The sequence below is a fragment of the Leptidea sinapis genome, chromosome 2, assembly GCF_905404315.1.
Source record: "Leptidea sinapis chromosome 2, ilLepSina1.1, whole genome shotgun sequence".
Taxonomy (NCBI): Eukaryota; Metazoa; Arthropoda; class Insecta; order Lepidoptera; family Pieridae; genus Leptidea; species Leptidea sinapis.
The window spans coordinates 9730248-9755760 of NC_066266.1; the positions used below are offsets into that span (position 1 = coordinate 9730248).

General features: G+C 33.4%; 1 long non-coding RNA gene across 1 annotated transcript; it reads left to right on the plus strand.

The window, feature by feature from the left end:
• Positions 1 to 13: 13 nt before the first annotated feature.
• On the plus strand, positions 14 to 20116 carry LOC126972061 (uncharacterized). Its single transcript, XR_007731038.1, has 4 exons — positions 14 to 55; positions 1477 to 1565; positions 7492 to 7630; positions 19951 to 20116. It is a non-coding gene; the product is annotated as an uncharacterized LOC126972061 (long non-coding RNA).
• Positions 20117 to 25513: the final 5397 nt, after the last annotated feature.

Genomic DNA, 25513 nt, shown 5'->3' on the forward strand with positions numbered 1-25513 from the left:
GAATAATTAGTCTATCGGCTGGCAACAGGACGAACGATGGAGTCTAAGCTGATTGGTAAGTAGACTATTCAAATTCAAATTCCGACTTTTTAACTATAAGTTATTGGCGCTAAACCAGTACACGATATCAGATACAGCATTTTTTACTTCGTCATATAAAACTTGGCTTCTTTTGACTTACAATATGAATGAAGTGTCAACCGCAAACAATGCTACCTTGTGTTTTTTCTACAAGGTTAGGTGATCATTTATATAAATTAGGAATACAAAGGGTCCAAGAATAGACCCTTGCGGTAACCCCATACTAAGAGGAGTCCCTTGGTGTAATCAACGAGTTAAAAAACCTGTAAATTCTTGATAGAGCTCCTAATAATATAATTTACAGTCCGTCATGTCACATGGAGGGAGAGTACCTACCTTAAATATTAGAGATGTAATATTTTACTGAATGAAGACTTTATTTTAATTTAAAAAACAATTTAAGCTGCATTCATTTGTTTTTAAATAAGTGCCTGGTTGGATCAGGAATCGAACATGATAATGTCAGTGGTATATCGTTACGGCAATAACAGCTTTTCATTAATGTGAACAAATTTTTTCTCCTTCCGTCTTCCTTTCATCTCTGATGCTATGATATATAGCAAAAAATAAGCGTAATGATTAAGCCTTTCGAGCGGTATGATAAAGCTACAGGGTATTTTTTTTCTCGTGTAGCAGATTCGATTCCCGGTTCATTCAGGCAATTATTTAAAAATATTTGAACGCAGTTAATTTTTTATTTATATAAGGTAAAGTCTTCTTTTAGTAAAATGTTACATCTACAATATTTAAGGTACTTCTCCTCCATGTGGCATAACCGTGGAACGCTATTTAAAGCAAATTCCAATCAGAATGACGTCTAGAAAAAATATATCTAAATATATATTACTAACTTATTAATAAGTCAAAAATTATAAATAATTAGGGGATTTTCAAAAAGATCCTCAAATATGAGGATATTCACAGTACATATGTATAGTTAAATATACTTAACAAGAAATAATACTATCTTTTAAAGTTAACAACAAAGGTTGGTGTCAACGAAAAATCATTCCTAATTATTCCATGTTGAAAATATTACTAGACAATTATATCAGTACTTGATAATAATATTTATGTAATATGTATGTCAGCTTTTTTGTGTAAGGATGCTTCGTGAACGTTAATGGTCGTGATTACTGTCACATTTAGTAATTGCATCCAACAAATACAATACAGTAATCATATTTATTATTGTAGATACCGTCATAAGCATTGTTTTGAAAAAATAGAGGACTTACAACAAAGCGAATCACATGAATAATGAAAATAAGTTATCTAATAAATTTAAATGTCTATTAATATCATGTCAACCATCACAAATGATTACTGTTGTTACTTTATAAATATCCGTTACTATAGTTTTGGACAGTTATTAAATAAGACGATATTTTTCAGTGTTGATGATGCTGTCCCTTACTGTGACGATACTGGGGCACGGCCCTCCAAAAGATAGAGACAACGAGGACATTTCAATGGGCCGTAAGGTACAAAAAGTAATGCCAACAGGATAAGTATAATTCAATGACTATCTACACATATACACAAATCACCTCATATAAAAACAAATCTAAAATATGGAACATGCAACAGATTACACCATAATAAGATTCCACTGCTTTATTCTATACATTGCCGCATTCACTCCAGTTGTTTAAAATATTGTTAGTCAATAAACAGCAATGTAAAACATTTATTCAATAAAGTTACGTATGTTGAATTTAGAACCTGATTTGAACAGTGACAATTGACACACAGCTTATGATAAAAGTGGGCACACTTTTGTCGTTCCGCTATCAAACTGCGAATGATATGTCTTTAGTATACAACGTCATTGGTATCATTGAATAATACCTTTATAGTAATAATCAATAGTTGTATTTTGCGCTAAACGAGTCTTTCACTGATAGTAGCCGATGTCTAAGCCCTGCACGTGGTTCTCCAGTACTGGAGGTCAGCAGTCAGCTTTTAAACTTCTCCTTCTCCATGGCTAAGCGGAGTAGTTCATGGACTGTATTGTAGCCAGTTTACTCCCTTATATTTCTTTATCCTTATGCATATATTTCAGGATTCTAAAAACCAAACCAGTAATTTGGTGCGGAATCGCAAATGACAAAAATGCTAAATCTCATTAGCCTCTTAATTTTTCTAGATGCACACTGAGTTGAAGAATGCTTGGGGTCAAAAATGGCTCTGGAGAGGTTCCCAGTCAGCCAAATTCTGGTCCAAAGGGACATCCCACTACCACTACCGTTATCATTTGTTTTTTTTTTATGATAATAAGGGACGATACGAGCAGGACGTTCAGCTGATGGTAATTGATACGCCATTCCCATTACAACGCAGTGCCGCTCAGGATGTTCAAAAAACCCAAAAGTTCTGAGCGGCAATACAATTGCGCTCGTCACCTTGAGACAAGATGTTAAGCCTCATTTGCCCAGTAATTTCACTAGCTACGGCGCCCTTCAGACCGAAACACAGTAATGCTTACACATTACTGCTTCACGGCAGAAATAGGCGCCGTTGTGGTCATATCTATCCGGCTACCCATAATCATAATCTGGCCGGCTTCCTGTACAAAGGAGCCACCCACTGGTAAATGGTAAATGTTTATATTGTCGAAATGAGCACTCAAATCTGTACGTCTATTGTACTCCCTACATGTGCTCGGACGCACGCCCTAGTGTATGCTAGTTGTAAAGGATTAGGAGAATCGGGCGAACGTTTAGAGAAATCATTAAATTATTATATTTATTATATATATTAATTATCATAATTTGTATCTAAATCTCATCCTCCAGGCCATTATGAGACGCAGTATCCTCGATTTATATGTTCTCTAAAATGAAAGAATCCACTTATCTGTTATAAGAATAGTAACACAATCATGGTGCCACATAGGTAGGTAAGTAGTAGTAGTAGGTATATTAAATCAAGACGTATTCTTGTTATTTTCAGCTTGAAGAACAGGATTGTTTATATCGTTTTCGCATTTTATACTTTGTACTCTTCCGTTATCTGTCTATCTTGCTAATATCTTGCCCTTAGTATACAATACAAACTTTAACCCCCTTATTCATAATAGTCTGCTAACTTTTGACCTAAGTCAGAATGAGAAAAAACACTCCTAAGCGGCTGTTTAAAGTTAGCGGACCATTATGAATAAGGGGGTTAAAGTTCCGTGTCCTTTAACGCGGAAAGTTCCATAAGTAATAATGGAATGGAATGAAATCCAGGAACGTAATATGACACCTCCGTTACATATGGAACAACGACGAAATCCACACGACCTTATTCAATTTCTCGCCTTATTTTGTTTTAAAAAATCGCTTTTTTACTTTGAACTCATACTAGAGTAAAAGTCGGTTAAAATCTTTACAAATTCAAACAATTACATTGGGATGTATACATACAATACAATGTATACATACAATACAAAAGTTAACTAAAAAGGGTTGGGGGACTTCAGACATTATCGGGCGCCGACGTGATAGTGAAGTGCGCAGAATTTTTGTTTTTTAGAATGTTACGCAATATTTGGTAAGTTGATATTTTTATAATACACAAGCTGACCCGACAGACATTGTTCTGTTCATTTTCAATTTCGTAAAAATTCTTAGCTGACCTCTACTTGGCACTTTACCAATAAACGTGCTATAAAGTTATATCTGAGAATGAATCAAGAGTGTGCAAAATGTTTACCAATAGACATCTTGCTTATGATTAGTTAATTCGAACGTATAACATTTCCCGCGTTTATTTGCAAGACTGCCTGAAAACTTCAAAATTGATACTGATATTGTTGTATGGACAGTGTTGTCAACGATATGGTAAAATTTAACATATTTTTGGTTTATTCATGGTATAACATTACAACTAGTTAAATTTTATGTTCGCTAGACTATAACACTACTAATATATAGGTGTTTATGACTCTTGTTATAAACACCTATAACTCCGACTTGAGAGAGCGTCCGTTCAATTTCATTCATTCTGTTTTTTATAAAAAAAAATTTTTTTGAAATGTGTTAATATATTTTCATTTTTACTTGAAAAACTATTGCAAAATATATTTCAGCAGTTATTTAGCTTCAGTAAGCACTTTGCTATGGCACATTTATTGTCATTTTTAAACGTAACTACGTAGTTTAGCGCGCGAGATGCTTACAAACAGTTTCGATGCGAGCGAACAACTAACACAGGCTTTAGACACAGTCGTGAAAAATATAAGTTCTTCGAGTGAAATTATGATATCTGCTATCACAAAAATACTGTATTTCTTATAGAGACTGTCTTATTATCAATTTGCGGTGTTGGTTAAGCAGTCTTACTGAACATACATTAACACATAAATAATTTTTCAGTTCGCCGATAGGTGGCGCAACTTAAATTGATAAGAGAAATTAGAAGGCGCTATGTATATTTGACTGACGATAGTGTAGTGACACAAGGCAGTTCGCTGTAGATAAGAAATTTACCCTTTAATGTCTATATCAGACTCCTGTCTGTAGGACATATTTTTGGCGGGCGACCTGTTAACACCTCGGTGTTTTCAGAGCTCTTTCTAATAATCCAAAACAATTATCTAACAGACATATCTATTAATGTATCAGAAATGAGGTAGTTAATAGTTTTTTGCTCGTAAAGATAAATTTATGCTGAATACTGATAAAGTATTTTAATAAAAGTTTACAAGATATTCGATATGGTCTTATTAAATTATGTATGTTTAAAGCATTTAGTTATAACTATTAAAATCAATTTAAACTTAAATATTAGTCTTGTTTTATCACTAGTTATTTGCTGTCCCGCCATAGCTTAATTTTGTGTCCAAACTCCAATGGCTACTTTAATTTTGGGGTGTCAATACTCAGACTTAAAGACGAATTTTTGTATTGATAAAGTATAAATTGTTTAGGAAGATCATAACATAATAAAAAAATCATTTATCTTAAAAAATCTATGTAGGTATTATATTTTTTTGTATATTTCTTTCATGTTGTAACTCTTAAATGTCCTACTAGAGTAGTTCTTTTTTTAGGAGGCTCTGTTAAAGTCGATATATTTTGAAAATGTTGAATTCATAGTTCGCCAAAAAGTGTTATTTCAAAGAAAATTTTGTGCAGTTATATTATTATTTTTGATTGTTGACCGACTTCAAAAAGGAGGAGGTACTCAATTCGATTGGTATTTTTTTATGTATGTAGGTACACCGATTATGCTGAGATTTATAAACCGATTTACGTGATTCTTCTTAAGTTTGATGCGGAATAGATGCTATAAAAAATTCTCATAGTTTGGCCCAGTAGTTTTCATTTTATGATAACTGTTCGTGGATGATGTAATTTTATTTTGTGTACAGCTTTTTTAGAAGTTTTCATTTAGGTTGATTGTACAGGATGGTTTCTTGAGGAGTGCGGTGACGGCCAAGTTGGAAACAACGAGACTTGGAGGAAAGTCGTGAAAGGAGTCATGCCCTCGATTTATTACTAACCAATAACTGCATATTTAGTTTTTTAAAATTTGTTGAACTTTTGACGGAAATCGACCCGAAGGATTTTTCAAAAAAAGTTACATCCTGTATTATTGGAACAATGGACTCTGTTGCTAATAAGGATCAAAGATCCAAAGATCTTCACGACGATCGGTCCTCATCCAACGTATTCCGGCGATCTTCACCAGGTTGTCGGTCCATCTTGTGGGGGGCTACTACTGCGTCTTCCGGTAGATGGTTGCCATTCGAGGACTTTACTGCCCCAACGGCCATCTGTCCGTCGAACTATGTGCCCTGCCCACTGCCACTTCAGTTTCGCAATTCGCAATGATACAGTATTAAACCTAAAACTAATATTAAATTAATGTTACACTATGAAACTTATTTGGCAATTGTTAAATAATACGGCGATTTTTACTTTAGTAAAAATTATTATAAAATTATATATAAATTAACTAAGGTATATTAAATCAACTTCATCCATCTCATGGGCACAGTGATTTACTATCAAATCTCCGAGTATACGAACTCGAGTTAAATTTGTTTTCACTCGAATATGAGTTTAACAATTTCACTCGAGTAAAAAATGGCTCGAGAGGCATCACTAATTCTATAGTATATTATGTAATAAATAGTACATTCACTCGAGTAAAAAATGGCTCGAGAGGCATCACTAATTCTATAGTATATTATGTAATAAATAGTACATTCACTCGAGTAAAAAATGGCTCGAGAGGCATCACTAATTCTATAGTATATTATGTAATAAATAGTACATTCACTTGAGTAAAAAATGGCTCGAGAGGCATCACTAATTCTATAGTATATTATGTAATAAATAGTACATTCACTCGAGTAAAAAATGGCTCGAGAGGCATCACTAATTCTATAGTATATTATGTAATAAATAGTACATTCACTCGAGTAAAAAATGGCTCGAGAGGCATCACTAATTCTATAGTATATTATGTAATAAATAGTACATTCACTCGAGTAAAAAATGGCTCGAGAGGCATCACTAATTCTATAGTATATTATGTAATAAATAGTACATTCCACGCTCAGGTCATAAGATTGAAACTCAGCAATACCAATCACAAGTTTTTTTTAATAAAATAACACATATTACACAAATTATCTTGCCCCAAACTAATCATTGCCTTGTACTATAGGTACAAGACAACGATATATTTAATACAATATACTTACTTAAACATACACAAATACATATAAACGTACATGACTTGGAAACAAACATTCATATTCACCATATACATGATTGCACTTACCAGGATTCGAACCCGGAATATCTAGCTCAGTAGGGAGGGGCAACCCATTATATGGGGCTATATGGGTTTTCAAATGACTGTTCTATGCATGTGTTATTTTATTCATAAGAGAATGTTTTTCTTCTTAACCAGTCCTTGTGAAATTGTGATGTCAATAAAATGTTATACTTAATCATCAGCCGGAAGACGTCCACTGGTGGACAAAGGCCTCCCCAAAGATTTCTACGACGATCGGTCCTGCACTTCCCTCATCCAACGTATTCCGGCGATCTAGACCAGATCGTTGGTCCATCTTGTGGGGGGCCTACCAACACTGCGTCTTCCGGTACGTGATCGCCATTGAGGTGAGGCAGTAAAGTCCTCGACTTTACTGCCTCACCTCAACGGTCATCTGTCCGTCGGCTGGGACTTTATTATAAAAGTGTATACTTAAAGCTATTATGTATCTTGTATGTAGTGTTATGATCTGAAAGTATGATGCCTGTAAGCTCTACAAAATAAGATAACTTTATCATTTTGATTGTTTTCTCTCTTTAGTATAGTATCTTTGTAACGCTTTAGATTTAATCTGTAATGTTATATTATATTTTCATAAATAAATAAATAAACAAATTTACATTGTGTTGCCAGATGGGAGCGAAATGGTGCAGCATGGCTAAGGTGTGCAATCACGACCGTGTCCCAATCTGTGGCATTAGTCACGCCGGTGACGTCATCGGGTTCCGGGATCTCTGCGATATGTTCGACTATAATTGCATAAGACGCAGAAGTAAGCAATATATTTTTCTCAGTGGGAGGCTCCTTTGCACAGGATGCCAGTTAGATTATGGGTACCACAACGGTGCCTATTTCTGCCGTGAAGCAGTAATATATGACTATAAGGGACGAGACAAGCAGGATGTTCACACGTCTGGCAAATTACAATGCAGTGTCGCTCAGGATCCTGGAAAAACCCAAAATTCTGACCGGCACTACAATTGCGCTCGTCACCTTGAGACATATGATGTTAAGTCTCATTTGCTCAGTAATTTCACTAGCTACGGCGCTGTTCAGACCGTAACACTGTAATGCTTACACATTACTGGTTCACGGCCACATAATCTTGCCTCTTACGACACCGTTTATACCCCGTTTATATATCACAGGGCATTTTATGTATATTTCCATTATTATTTGAGTTTTCACTGATTAATTGGTTTGCTTTATATTTCTCATTCTTTACAGATTACAAACAGACTGGTTGTCCTGAAGACAAATCCATTCTGAGCGTATCGCGTCGACCAACAAATACCTTCTACGATGATTAAAAATTATTTACTGGAAACACATTTTGTATTAGACTTTAAATTTGTATTATTTTATCATCATAATTAAACACGTATTTAGTTTATGCGAAGTTTTATTCTGTTTCTCATCCACATACCTATGTTCTTCTAATGTGTGTTCAGAGATCACAGATCACTCAGATAGAATATAATAATTGTGCTACTATTTTAAAATGAGACTTTTAGGTCATCGCCTCAAATTTTTCGTCCATCTATAACATGCTGCATTACAGCTAGCCGCGAAGTAGAGGTGAAGTTAAATCATTAATTTCAACTAATGCTTATTAAATAAGTCAGATTGGCTGAATAGTTAAGGTGTCATGATTCAGTCAGCGATTTCAGTTTCCAAGAGGGAACGTGGGTTCGAATCTCATACCTGACAAAGGTTTTGTATTGCGTTATATTTTTTATCTACGCCCAGATTCTATAACAGTTTGATTCTTGCTAACATTAAAACACCCAATGTCCTAATAATTATTACATCATCCAAACGAGTGTTGCAATGAAATTCAGTACAACATTACAATACTTGTTTCAGAATCTTTTATAGAACATTCATAATGTAAGTTGATAATTTGGTATTAAAACACTTGTGTGATACTATTATCATCCCACGTATGATAAACCCACATTCGTGTTTTAATACACAAACAGTTGCATAAATAACTTATACAGTAGGCCTGTTCGGCCTGTAACAAAACGGGTATAGGTACGAAGCGACTTAATGTGAAAAAGTTAAATTTCGTATTCTTTCAATTTAATTTAATATTCTTTATTGCATTAACATTTTAAACAAAAATACATGAGCAGCCTAACACTGCTTAACTACAGCATGCAACATTAAAAAGCATTTTAACAAACTATTATAAAATGGTCATAATCCTATCAGCTAAAATGTCAAATGTCCATTATTAAAAGGCATAAAAGGCATTTATTTTCTCAAAATTGATTCCTTTAGAATTCTTTTTGATGTCATTTCTTATACTACTAGATACTACTACCGCTTCGGAAACAAATGGCGCTCTGAGAGAGAAGAAGCGGCGCAAGAAACTCTCCCAGCATTCTTTTGCGCTCTTTTCAATAAAAATATACAATATTGTACAGTCGCTATAAAATAATCACAATCTAGTCCCAGGCTGTCCGATCATTTAGATATTCAGCAGTGGAGTAATAGGATTTACGACAGAGCCATTTTTTTATAAAACATTTAAATTTATTTATAGATAATGCCTGAACAGTGGCTGGGACTTTATTGTAGAAGTGTATACATTTACCCTTAAAGCTATTATGTATCGTATGAAGCCTACTAGAATCAGTTACAAGAATTAGGTATTATAATTATTATATTATGTCAAAAATCTAAATAAACAATATGCAACAATTAAAAATTTTCCCTAAGGTAATCACAGATCGTATAATCTTTATTATGTCTTATCTATCAAAAACATTTTTAACTTTTTTTTTACATCGGGAAATATATTCTTGTAACACAAATCGACGGTTCGAAGCGCTAAGAGCTGAGATTTTTTAGTTATGATGTTTTCCTCTACTGTCACTAGATGGCACTCATTCGAGGCCATACAACAGTCAACTAATAATCTCAATAAGTTAACTTTTAAGCGATTGAATTGGTAAAAAATCTCACACTTGGCACTCTGTTTCCATTGTAATGAAGTTACGATCCGATTTAGGAAAATTATACGATGCGTATTCTCGTAACCAGTTAGAACATCAATTGTTGGGAGATGCTTATTTTGCAAAAGTTTCAAGTTTGAAGAAGAAAGAAAGAAAAAACATTTATTTCAACACACACACAAATAACAAAATGAAGCAACTTAAAAATATACAAATATAAAAACGTGTGGTGTTTAAAAAAGGAGCCACTCAGCATGTTTTTCAACACAAGTATGTTGCAACGCTGCGCTGATCTTCTAAGACCCCCGCGTGACAACTGAACGACACCTCGCCTGAAATAAAGTATTAAGTACTATACCAACTAAACTTAAAAACAAGAACAAACATAAAAACAGCAATTATAATTATTAATAACACTAATAATGACAAATAACAAAATAAAACAAAACAAAAAGCTCCTAGTCTCTTTGAATGCAAGTAAGGCTCGAATATGACTTAGATATTCATTTAATAGAATATATGATTTCATTTTTAATTTAAGAGAGTTAACAGATAAGGAGGCTTTGAAAGGTGGCGGTAAAGGTTTGGTTGAGTTAACCTTAAAACATTATCTAATCGGATATAGATAACCCTTTAAATAGTAGTAGAAATATTTCAGTTATTAACCGACTTCAAAAAGGAGGAGGTTATCAATTCGATCGGTATTTTTTTTATGTATGTACACCGATTACTCTGAGATTTATTTTCCAATTAACATACTTTAATTCTTTTGTTTGATGCGAAATAGATGCCATTTGGTCCCATAAGAATTTTACATAGTTTGGCCCAGTAGTTTTCATTTTATGGACATTTATATGAAAATTTTCGTCTACCTGGATGACACAATTGTTTTCTGTGTACGGCTTTTTTTGAGTTTTCATTCAGATTGGTTATATATGATTATTAACTGACACTAAAAATTAAAAAATTAAATATAAACTACGTTTAAAAAAACCGACTTCAAAAACTGAAAAGTATCAAATAACTAAAAATTTAATATAAAACACCTCTTATGCAAACCTTCACCTTTAATATTAATAAAATACTATTTATATTTGTATGTGCAACATATTGATAGCTTTTAAGGCGTTGCCAAGCCATATGTAATAAACCTACACTCGCCACACGTGACTTTGAGCGGGATTGCTTCGTCTAGAACAAAACAACCCAAGCGGACAGACACGCGTGGCCAGACAACGTAAGTAATTACAGTAAGTAAGCTGTTTATAATATTAAGTTTTATTTTGTTAAGGGCTTGGCACTGACTTAAAACCTATCAGTAGGAGGCACAAACTCCTAAAAAGGCCGTAAACAAAATTCAATTATATCATTGCAAGTAAAACTATTGCGAGAGAGGTAACCTAGTTCCGCTCGATTCCTCAAGGCCATTGGCTTAGGCCCGAGCCTTAAACGGATGCGTCGAAAACAAATCTTCGGTAGTAATATTGCGACTAAAATAAGCCAAAACAACTTAAAATATAGTTTTGTAATATCAAATAATAATCTATTACTTAATAGTCTTTAAAAAATAATTTTAATTTACATGTTATTTAAGAATTAGAAGCACCTATTTGTTGCAGCAGATTCTTATCATCACACAACAGTGTTACTTATCTTTCATAGAGATATGTGAAGACGTGGTATATATATATATATATATATATATATATATATACCTACCCAGTAGCACAAACCTTATACCACTTTTTTTTGTGTCGGTAAAAAAACTTCGATTATCCGACTCAAGAGAATTGTCCTCTTTATCACGAGAAATGTTTCGATTAGAAGTGTGTATGTTTAGGTAGTTCGTCATTTTTCATTATGCATAACATTCAGTTGACTTCAAAAATAGGAAGAGCTTCTCAAAGTTAGGATATCATCCCCACCATCTGGATGTGTGGCGGTCCACCACAGTGCGGTTTTCAAGGAGCTTTCTTCCACGTACTACAAAGCTGTGGAATGAGCTTCCTTGTGCGGTGTTTCCGGGACGATACGACATGGGTACCTTCACAAAAAGGGCGTACACCTTCCTTAAAGGCCGGCAATGCTCCTGTGATTCTTCTGATGCTGCAAGAGATTTTGGGGCGGCGGTGATCACTTAACACCGGGTGACCCGTACGCTCGTGTGTCCTCCTATTCCATAAAAAAAAAACAGTTTATTTGAGAATTAGAGAGGTAATGTTTTTTGTATGTTTGTTACCTCATAGATTAATTAGAATTATATTTTTCGTTTAAAAGGATATATTCATACAGGATACACACACACACACACACACGCACACTCACCAAACCACACACGCACAAATATCATGTCTTATTATAAATATTGTAAATCCATTATTAGATGTAAGTCCTACAAAATAGTATTATTATAACCTAATTTAAGTTCTGTGGATTTTGTGATGTTTAAAATAAATAAATAAATAAATTCCCGAATTGATCCGGTAACCGGTTGGAACTTATAAAAGTAAATATTCATTACATATAATATCAATGGCACGCCATACAAAAATTGCTAGTGTTTCCATTAATACTTTATATAATATGTTGCTTTTGCAGTTATTTTATGTTAAAATTAGCACAATGACCTAGACACTACTACAACTTGAGACCTTAGTACAATAGATTTTTTATTACGGCTACTATTAGATGCTTGTGTGCGTGGCATCTTGACACTCAATGGCATCTTTCAAATTTTTAAGCGACTTCAAAAAGGAGGAGGTTATCAATTCGATCGGTTTTTTTTTATGTATGTGCACCGATTACTCTGGGAATTATTATCCGTTTTAAGTAATTTCTTTAGTTCGCTGCAGAATAGATGCCATTTGGTCCCATAAAAATTTTAGATAGTTTGGCCCAGTAGTTTTCATTTTATGAACATTTTTTATGTAATTTTTTGTTTATCTCTACGGCTTTTTTTCAGTCAGGTTGATTATATATTATATTTATAAACTGACACTTAAATGTAAAAAAAAAACTACGTTTAACTTACACCCTTATCGCATGATGCATGGTAAAGAACAGCAATACTTGAATAAAATATAAAAAGATAAGTTTATTTCGATAAAATTTTATAGAAATGTACTTGCATGCACTTGTTGAGTAGCAAGATATTTTTATTGTTTACAATAATTATCCTAACATAAGTTACATCGATTCAAAGGTAAATGAACCATACGTCATAATATTATTATGATTCATTTTCAATTGTATATTTTTCACAACACATAAAAAAGTAATACCTAATTGTATTTAAATCAGTAAATTCTGATTATCGATTATAAGGAATCCCTTCGTTGGACATATTTTTATTGCGGCTACAATCCGAAACGGTACAATAAGTCATTTGTATTTTTTTAAAAGGTAATAATTATGCTTCACTTGACATCAAATGACTGGTATCACTTCAGCCTCGAGTAGGTACTAGGTACTACCTATTTTGTACACAATAACCCACATCCCACTCGATTGAGACAGTACGAAGTCTGCCGGGTCAGCTAGTATATTATAAAAATCAGCTTTTACACTATGACGTAAAAAAAATTATAATTTCATGAACATTAAGGGTGTCTGGCAAGGGGTTGGAACTATCAAAAGTGTCTAGCTAATGCGGAAACATCATCTACTTATTACCTAAGTATTATAATATACACAAACGGTGTATGGTGTATGGTGTCAACGAAAAATCATTCTTAATTATTGCATGTTGAAAATATTACTAGACAATTATATCAGTACTTGATAATAATATTTATGTAATATGTATGTCAGCTTTTTTGTGTAAGGATGCTTCGTGAACGTTAATGGTCGTGATTACTGTCACATTTAGTAATTGCATCCAACAAATACAATACAGTAATCATATTTATTATTGTAGATACCGTCATAAGCATTGTTTTGAAAAAATAGAGGACTTACAACAAAGCGAATCACATGAATAATGAAAATAAGTTATCTAATAAATTTAAATGTCTATTAATATCATGTCAACCATCACAAATGATTACTGTTGTTACTTTATAAATATACGTTACTATAGTTTTGGACAGTTATTAAATAAGACGATATTTTTCAGTGTTGATGATGCTGTCCCTTACTGTGACGATACTGGGGCACGGCCCTCCAAAAGATAGAGACAACGAGGACATTTCAATGGGCCGTAAGGTACAAAAAGTAATGCCAACAGGATAAGTATAATTGATGACTATCTACACATATACACAAATCACCTCATATAAAAACAAATCTAAAATATGGAACATGCAACAGATTACACCATAATAAGATTCCACTGCTTTATTCTATACATTGCCGCATTCACTCCAGTTGTTTAAAATATTGTTGGTCAATAAACAGCAATGTAAAACATTTATTCAATAAAGTTACGTATGTTGAATTTAGAACCTGATTTGAACAGTGACAATTGACACACAGCTTATGATAAAAGTGGGCACACTTTTGTATTGCTACATAGTAGCCGATGTCTAAGCCCTGCACGTGGTTCTCCAGTACTGGAGGTCAGCAGTCAGCTTTTAAACTTCTCCTTCTCCATGGCTAAGCGGAGTAGTTCATGGACTGTATTGTAGCCAGTTTACTCCCTTATATTTCTTTATCCTTATGCATATATATCAGGATTCTAAAAACCAAACCAGTAATTTGGTGCGGAATCGCAAATGACAAAATGCTAAATCTCATTAGCCTCTTAATTTTTCTAGCTACGATGCACACTGAGTTGAAGAATGCTTGGGGTCAAAAATGGCGCTGGAGAGGTTCAAATTCTGGTCCAAAGGGACATCCCACTACCACTACCGTTATCATTTGTTTTTTTTTTATGATAATAAGGGACGATACGAGCAGGACGTTCAGCTGATGGTAATTGATACGCCATGCCCATTACAACGCAGTGCCGCTCAGGATTCTCAAAAAACCCAAAAATTCTGAGCGGCAATACAATTGCGCTCGTCACCTTGAGACAAGATGTTAAGCCTCATTTGCCCAGTAATTTCACTAGCTACGGCGCCCTTCAGACCGAAACACAGTAATGCTTACACATTACTGCTTCACGGCAGAAATAGGCGCCGTTGTGGTCATATCTATCCGGCTACCCATAATCATAATCTGGCCGGCTTCCTGTACAAAGGAGCCACCCACTGGTAAATGGTAAATGTTTATATTGTCGAAATGAGCACTCAAATCTGTACGTCTATTGTACTCCCTACATGTGCTCGGACGCACGCCCTAGTGTATGCTAGTTGTAAAGGATTAGGAGAATCGGGCGAACGTTTAGAGAAATCATTAAATTATTATATTTATTATATATATTAATTATCATAATTTGTATCTAAATCTCATCCTCCAGGCCATTATGAGACGCAGTATCCTCGATTTATATGTTCTCTAAAATGAAAGAATCCACTTATCTGTTATAAGAATAGTAACGCAATCATGGTGCCACATAGGTAGGTAAGTAGTAGTAGTAGGTATATTAAATCAGGACGTATTCTTGTTATTTTCAGCTTGAAGAACAGGATTGTTTATATCGTTTATTATCTTCCGTTATCTGTCTATCTTGCTAATATCTTGCCCTTAGTATACAATACAAACTTTAACCCCCTTATTCATAATAGTCTGCTAACTTTTGACCTAAGTCAGAATGAGAAAAAACACTCCTAAGCGGCTGTTTAAAGTTAGCGGACCATTATGAATAAGGGGGTTAAAGTTCCGTGTCCTTTAACGCGGAAAGTTCCATAAGTAATAATGGAATGGAATGGAATCCAGGAACGTAATATGACACCTCCGTTACATATGGAACAACGACGAAATCCACACGACCTTATTCAATTTCTCGCCTTATTTTGTTTTAAGGAATCGCTTTTTTACTTTGAACTCATACTAGAGTAAAAGTCCGTTAAAATCTTTACAAATTCAAACAATTACATTGGGATGTATACATACAATACAATGTATACATACAATACAAAAGTTAACTAAAAAGGGTTGGGGGACTTCAGACATTATCGGGCGCCGACGTGATAGTGAAGTGCGCAGAATTTTTGTTTTTTAGACTGTTACGCAATATTTGGTAAGTTGATATTTTTATAATACACAAGCTGACCCGACAGACATTGTTCTGTTCATTTTCAATTTCGTAAAAATTCTAAGCTGACCTCTACTTGGCACTTTACCAATAAACGTGCTATAAAGTTATATCTGAGAATGAATCAAGAGTGTGCAAAATGTTTACCAATAGACATCTTGCTTATGATTAGTTAATTCGAACGTATAACATTTCCCGCGTTTATTTGCAAGACTGCTTGAAAACTTCAAAATTGATACTGATATTGTTGTATGGACAGTGTTGTCAACGATATGGTAAAATTTAACATATTCTTGGTTTATTCATGGTATAACATTACAACTAGTTAAATTGTATGTTCGCTAGACTATAACACTACTAATATATAGGTAGTTCTTGTTATTATAACTCCGACTTGAGAGAGCGTCCGTTCAATTTCATTCATTCTGTTTTTTATAAACAAAATTTTTTTTTGAAATGTGTTAAAATATTTTCATTTTTACTTGAAAAACTATTGCAAAATATATTTCAGCAGTTATTTAGCTTCAGTAAGCACTTTGCTATGGCACATTTATTGTCATTTTTAAACGTAACTACGTAGTTTAGCGCGCGAGATGCTTACAAACAGTTTCGATGCGAGCGAACAACTAACACAGGCTTTAGACACAGTCGTGAAAAATATAAGTTCTTCGAGTGAAATTATGATATCTGCTATCACAAAAATACTGTATTTCTTATAGAGACTGTCTTATTATCAATTTGCGGTGTTGGTTAAGCAGTCTTACTGAACATACATTAACACATAAATAATTTTTCAGTTCGCCGATAGGTGGCGCAACTTAAATTGATAAGAGAAATTAGAAGGCGCTATGTATATTTGACTGACGATAGTGTAGTGACACAAGGCAGTTCGCTGTAGATAAGAAATTTACCCTTTAATGTCTATATCAGACTCCTGTCTATAGGACATATTTTTGGCGGGCGACCTGTTAACACCTCGGTGTTTTCAGAGCTCTTTCTAATAATCCAAAATAATTATCTAACAGACATGTCTATTATTGTATCAGAAATGAGGTAGTTAATAGTTTTTTGCTCGTAAAGATAAATTTATGCTGAATACTGATAAAGTATTTTAATAAAAGTTTACAAGATATTCGATATGGTCTTATTAAATTATGTATGTTTAAAGCACTTAGTTATAACTATTAAAATCAATTTAAACTTAAATATTAGTCTTGTTTTATCACTAGTTATTTGCTGTCCCGCCATAGCTTAATATTGTGTCCAAACTCCAATGGCTACTTTAATTTTGGGGTGTCAATACTCGAGACTTAAAGACGAATTTTTGTATTGATAAAGTATAAATTGTTTAGGAAGATCATTACATAATAAAAAAATCATTTATCTTAAAAAATCTATGTAGGTATTATATTTTTTTGTATATTTCTTTCATGTTGTAACTCTTAAATGTCCTACTAGAGTAGTTCTTTTTTTAGGAGGCTCTGTTAAAGTCGATATATTTTGAAAATGTTGAATTCATAGTTCGCCAAAAAGTGTTATTTCAAAGAAAATTTTGTGCAGTTATATTATTATTTTTGATTGTTGACCGACTTCAAAAAGGAGGAGGTACTCAATTCGATTGGTATTTTTTTATGTATGTAGGTACACCGATTATGCTGAGATTTATAAACCGATTTACGTGATTCTTCTTAAGTTTGATGCGGAATAGATGCTATAAAAAATTCTCATAGTTTGGCCCAGTAGTTTTCATTTTATGATAACTGTTCGTGGATGATGTAATTTTATTTTGTGTACAGCTTTTTTAGGAGTTTTCATTTAGGTTGATTGTACAGGATGGTTTCTTGAGGAGTGCGGTGACGGCCAAGTTGGAAACAACGAGACTTGGAGGAAAGTCGTGAAAGGAATCATGCCCTCGATTTATTACTAACCAATAACTGCATATTTAGTTTTTTAAAATTTGTTGATCTTTTGATGGAAATCGACCCGAAGGATTTTTCAAAAAAAGTTACATCCTGTATTATTGGAACAATGGACTCTGTTGCTAATAAGGATCAAAGATCCAAAGATCTTCACTCATCCAACGTATTCCGGCGATCTTCACCAGGTTGTCGGTCTATCTTGTAGGGGGCTACTACTGCGTCTTCCGGTAGATGGTTGCCATTCGAGGACTTTACTGCCCCAACGGCCATCTGTCCGTCGAACTATGTGCCCTGCCCACTGCCACTTCAGTTTCGCAATTCGCAATGATACAGTATTAAACCTAAAACTAATATTAAATTAATGTTACACTATTAAACTTATTTGGCAATTGTTAAATAATACGGCGATTTTTACTTTAGTATAAATTATTATAAAATTATATATAAATTAACTAAGGTATATTAAATCAACTTCATCCATCTCATGGGCACAGTGATTTACTATCAAATCTCCGAGTATACGAACTCGAGTTAATTTGTTTTCACTCGAATATGAGTTTAACAATTTCACTCGAGTAAAAAATGGCTCGAGAGGCATCACTAATTCAATAGTATATTATGTAATAAATAGTACATTCCACGCATAGGTCATAAGATTGAAACTCAGCAATACCAATCACAAGTTTTTTTTAAATAAAATAACACATATTACACAAATTATCTTGCCCCAAACTAATCATTGCCTTGTACTATAGGTACAAGACAACGATATATTTAATACAATATACTTACTTAAACATACACAAATACATATAAACGTACATGACTTGGAAACAAACATTCATATTCACCATATAAATGATTGCACTTACCAGGATTCGAACCCGGAATATCTAGCTCAGTAGGGAGGGGCAACCCATTATATGGGGTTATATGGGTTTTCAAATGACTGTATCTATGCATGTGTTATTTTATTCATAAGAGAATGTTTTTCTTCTTAACCAGTCCTTGTGAAATTGTGATGTCAATAAAATCTTATACTTAATCATCAGCCGGAAGACGTCCACTGGTGGACAAAGGCCTCCCCAAAGATTTCCACGACGATCGGTCCTGCACTTCCCTCATCCAACGTATTCCGGCGATCTAGACCAGATCGTTGGTCCATCTTGTGGGGGGCCTACCAACACTGCGTCTTCCGGTACGTGATCGCCATTCGAGGACTTTACTGCCTCACCTCAACGGTCATCTGTCCGTCGGCTGGGACTTTATTATAAAATTGTATACATTTACCCTTAAAGCTATTATGTATCTTGTATATAGTGTTATGATCTGAAAGTATGATGCCTGTAGGCTCTACAAAATAAGATAACTTTATCATTTTGATTGTTTTCTCTCTTTAGTATAGTATCTTTGTAACGCTTTAGATTTAATCTGTAATGTTATATTATATTTTCATAAATAAATAAATAAACAAATTTACATTGTGTTGCCAGATGGGAGCGAAATGGTGCAGCATGGCTAAGGTGTGCAATCACGACCGTGTCCCAATCTGTGGCATCAGTCACGCCGGTGACGTCATCGGGTTCCGGGATCTCTGCGATATGTTCGACTATAATTGCATAAGACGCAGAAGTAAGCAATATATTTTTCCCAGTGGGAGGCTCCTTTGCACAGGATGCCAGCTAGATTATGGGTAGATTATGGGTACAACGGTGCCTATTTTGACTATAAGCGATGAGACAAACAGGATGTTCACACGTCTTGCAAATTACAATGCAGTGTCGCTCAGGATCCTGGAAAAACCCAAAATTCTGACCGGCACTACAATTGCGCTCGTCACCTTGAGACATATGATGTTACGTCTCATTTGCTCAGTAATTTCACTAGCTACGGCGCTCTTCAGACCGTAACACTGTAATGCTTACACATTACTGGTTCACGGCCACATAATCTATCCTCTTACGACACAGTTTATACCCCGTTTATATCTCACAGGGCATTTTATGTATATTTCCATTATTATTTGAGTTTTCACTGATTAATTGGTTTGCTTTATATTTCTCATTCTTTACAGATTACAAGCAGACTGGTTGTCCTGAAGACAAATCCATTCTGAGCGTATCGCGTCGACCAACAAGTACCTTCTACGATGATTAAAAATTATTTACTGGAAACACATTTTGTATTAGACTTTAAATTTGTATTATTTTATCATCATAATTAAACACGTATTTAATTTATGCGAAGTTTTATTCTGTTTCTCATCCACATGCCTTTGTTCTTCTAGTGTGTGTTCAGATCATAGATCACTCAGATAGAATATTTTAATTGTGTTACTATTTCATCGCCTCAAATTTTTCGTCCATCTATAACATGTTGCATTACAGCTAGCCGCGAAGTAGAGGTGAAGTTTAATCATTAATTTCAACTAATGCTTATTAAATAAGTCAGATTGGCTGAATAGTTAAGGTGTCATGATTCAGTCAGTGATTTCAGTTTCCAAGAGGGAACGTGGGTTCGAATCTCATACCTGACAAAGGTTTTGTATTGCGTTATATTTTTTATCTACGCCCAGATTCTATAACAGTTAGCTTCTTGCTAACATTAAAACACCCAATGTCCTAATAATCATTACATCATCCAAACGAATGTTGTAATGAAATTTAGTACAACATTACAATACTTGTTTCAGAATCTTTTATAGAACATTCATAATGTAAGTTGATAATTTGGTATCAAAACACTTGTGTGATACTATTATCATCCCTCGTGTGATAAGCCCACATTCGTGTTTTAATACACAAACAGTTGCATAAATAACTAATACAGTAGGCCTGTTCTCGTAACAAAACGGGTATAGGTACGAAGCGACTTAATGTGAAAAAGTTAAATTTCGTATTCTTTCAATTTAATTTAATTTTCTTTATTGCATTAACATTTAAAAAAAATACGTGAGCAGCCTAACACTGCTTAACTACAGCATGCAACATTAAAAAGCATTTTAATAAACTATTATAAAATGGTCATAATGCTATCAGCTAAAATGTCTAATGTCCATTATTAAAAGGCATAAAAGGCATTTATTTTCACAAAATTGATTCCTTTAGAATTCTTTTTGATGTCATTTCTTATACTACTAGATACAACTACCGCTTCGGAAACAAATGGCGCTCTGAGAGAGAAGAAGCGGCGCAAGAAACTCTCCCAGCATTCTTTTGCGCTCTTTTCAATAAAAATATACAATATTGTACAGTCGCTATAAAATAATCACAATCTAGTCCCAGGCTGTCCGATCATTTAGATATTCAGCAGTGGAGTAATAGGATTTACGACAGAGCCATTTTTTTATAAAACATTTAAATTTATTTATAGATAATGCCTGAACAGTGGCTGGGACTTTATTGTAGAAGTGTATACATTTACCCTTAAAGCTATTATGTATCGTATGAAGCCTACTAGAATCAGTTACAAGAATTAGGTATTATAATTATTATTATTATTATTATTATTGACATAATTATTATAATTATTGACATAATGTCAAAAATCTAAATAAACAATATGCAACAATTAAAAATTTTCCCTAAGGTAATCACAGATCGTATAATCTTTATTATGTCTTATCTATCAAAAACATTTTTAACTTTTTTTTTACATCGGGAAATATATTCTTGTAACACAAATCGACGGTTCGAAGCGCTAAGAGCTGAGATTTTTTAGTTATGATGTTTTCCTCTACTGTCACTAGATGGCACTCATTCGAGGCCATACAACAGTCAACTAATAATCTCAATCAGTTAACTTTTAAGCGATTGAATTGGTAAAAAATCTCACACTTGGCACTCTGTTTCCATTGTAATGAAGTTACGATCCGTTTTAGGAAAATTATACGATGCGTATTCTCGTAACCAGTTAGAACGCCAATTGTTGGGAGATGCTTATTTTGCAAAAGTTTCACGTTTGAAGAAGAAAGAAAGAAAAAACATTTATTTCAGCACACACACAAATAACAAAATGAAGCAACTTAAAAATATACAAATATAAAAACGTGTGGTGTTTAAAAAAGGAGCCACTCAGCATGTTTTTCAACACAAGTATGTTGCAACGCTGCGCTGAACTTCTAAGACCCCCGCGTGACAACTGAACGACACCTCGCCTGAATTAAAGTATTAAGTATTATACCAACTAAACTTAAAAACAAGAACAAACATAAAAACAGCAATTATAATTATTAATAACACTAATAATGACAAATAACAAAATAAAACAAAACAAAAAGCTCCTAGTCTCTTTGAATGCAAGTAAGGCTCGAATATGACTTAGATATTCATTTAATAGAATATATGATTTCATTTTTAATTTAAGAGAGTTAACAGATAAGGAGGCTTTGAAAGGTGGCGGTAAAGGTTTGGTTGAGTTAACCTTAAAACATTATATAATCGGATATAGATAACCCTTTAAATAGTAGTAGAAATATTTCAGTTTTTAACCGACTTCAAAAAGGAGGAGGTTATCAATTAGATCGGTATTTTTTTATGTATGTACACCGATTACTCTGAGATTTATTTTCCAATTAACATACTTTAATTCTTTTGTTTGATGCGAAATAGATGCCATTTGGTCCCATAAGAATTTTACATAGTTTGGCCCAGTAGTTTTCATTTTATGAACATTTATATGAAAATTTTCGTCTACCTGGATGACACAATTGTTTTCTGTGTACGGCTTTTTTTGAGTTTTCATTCAGGTTGATTATATATGATTATTAACTGACACTAATAAGTAAAAAATTAAATATAAACTTCGTTTAAAAAAACCGACTTCAAAAACTGAAAAGTATCAAATAAATAGGGTGCCTCAGTTGGCAAAGTAAAAGACTTTTTAGAGTACATGAAGAAATACTGGCTCAAACATGAAAGTTTCATTGCAGAATGGAACGTTTACGGTCACACGAAACGACACAGAACAAATAATGTTTGCCAAAGTTGGCACTATTCACTTAACAAAATAATTAACAAAAATTAGGAGACAGTTAATAAATTATTAAACGTTTAAACTAACGTTTTAACTAATTTTATATCTTAATAAAATAGTGTAGTTAAAACCGAGGTGTGAAGACGAGGAAAAAACAATTTCTATTCTTAACCATTCGTTATCTAAACTATCGAGAATGTCGATATCATGAGAATTGAAATAGACACATCACTTATATCAATTACCAACAGGGTGTAGTAAAACCCTTGGTGTGACCACGAGGAATAAAAATTACTCTTAGTCACACTGGTGTGACAAACTGGTGTGACCACGAGTCGTGAATGCAAATGACTGGTATCACTTCAGCCTCGAGTAGGTACTAGGTACTATCTATTTTGTACACAATAACCCACATCCCACTCGATTGAGACGGTACGAAGTCTGCCGGGTCAGCTAGTATATTATAAAAATCAGCTTTTACACTATGACGTAAGAAAATTATAATTTCATGAACATTAAGGGTGTCTGGCAAGGGGTTGGAACTATCAAAAGTGTCTGGCTAATGAGGAAACATCATCTACTTATTACCTAAGTATTATAATATACACAAACGGGCTCTTATTCTATAATTCCAAGCTAGCCCGGCAGAACAAACATGCCCCCGGCCCCAAATGTTAACGATGTGAGATAAAAGATTTTATATAAATATATAAGTGATATTAATAGTAATATCACTGTTCAAAAATAAATTCCACAACATTTAACAAACATATTGCATTGTGACTAGTTCAATCAAAAAAATTTGTGTGATAAAACTGATACAAATATTGTCAGCGTGATAAATATTACTGCTAGTGCCATCTATCACCCCCGTGACTGACGGCCACGGAACAGAAAAATCTAATGGAAGTGGGATGTGGGTTATTGTGTGCAAAGTAGGTAGTACCTAGTACCTACTCGAGGCTGAAGTGATACCAGTCATTTGATGTCAAGTGAAGCATAATTATTACCTTTTAAAAAAATACAAATGTCTTATTGTGATATATGACGTAAGTAAAATTATAATTTCGTGACCATTAAGGGTGTCTGGCAAGGGGTTTTCACGACGTATGGCAATGAATAACGTGATTTTTAATAATATTCTGAAGGTAATACCGAAAAATCGCACTTTATTCTTTGATGTATTTATGTATGATGTATGTAGAAAAAAGCTCTATGGATATTTATAGACCTAAAAAAAGCGTTCGACACTGTAAGTCATGAAATACTCTTGGAAAAACTAGCAAATCTAGGAATAACGGGCTATGCACAAAGCATGTTTAAATCTTATTTGTCAAACCGTAGTCAGAAAGTGAAAATTGGAGAATATAAGATAAAGCCGAAACCTGTTAATTTTGGCGTTCCTCAAGGATCAATATTAGGTCCAATGCTATTTCTGATCTATATTAATAGCATAAATGAAATAGGTTTAACAGGAAACATAACTTTATACGCTGACGATACATGTTTATTTTACTATGGTAGCTCAATACACACAATTATTACAGATGCACAAAATGATTTGATTTTACTCAATAAATGGTTTCAATATAATTTACTTACTATAAATACCTTAAAAACAAACTACATTATATAAGATAAATAATGTTGAAATAAAAAGGAGTGATAAGGAAAAATATCTAGGACTCATTCTTGATTGTAACCTTACTTGGAAACCACATATTGACAAAGTCAGAAATAAGCTTGCCTCTCTCACTGGACTATTACGGAGTATAAGACGATGTCTTCCACAAAAAGTGCGTTACCTTATCTATAACACACTTGTTAAGCCCCACATTGATTATATGGTAGAACTCTGGGGCTCGGCAGCTAAAACCAATATAAATATAGTGCAAAGAGCCCAAAATAAAATGATAAAGGTACTATTTAATTATAATTATTTAACGCCAACTGAAAAACTTTACAAAAAAATAAAATTACTAAATGTTACTCAAACATATATTTATAATACTTGTTTATTAGTAAGAAAAATTATAACGAAAAATATACATACACAAATAAGTTTCACCAAAAAAGTGCAAGTTCAAAAAAATATTTTAAGAAACGCAAATAATTTAATATGTCGAGCACCAAGAACTAATTACGGTAAGAAAAATATTATGTACGAAGGACTACAATTATATAATAAGCTCCCCAGTGACATAAAAAATACACAATCTTTACAAACCTATAAAAAAACTCCTGAAACATTACATATTGAACAATTATCAAAATAATAAATAATAATCCTATATTCCACTATATTAGATGTAAACCTACATATATTATTAATTAATATGTGTACAATACTATAATACTAATAACAACATTATAATTTAATACTAATAACATACGCAACTAATAAATTCAAAACTTACCGAACTATACATATATATTTACTATACATATCTACTTTAAATGCTATCCCTACTCTTCTACATGACATAAAATACATAAAATATAAAAAAAAAATTACATAAAACTATACTTACCCCAACGTGCCATGCCGTATCTAGTAGCTCTTAATGCGTGTGTTGATCATAATGTTTACGCGGTTTTTTCATTTCTACCCACTTTGTTTCGTAGACACTCGCAGTACTACGAATAAGATACCTACTTTTTAT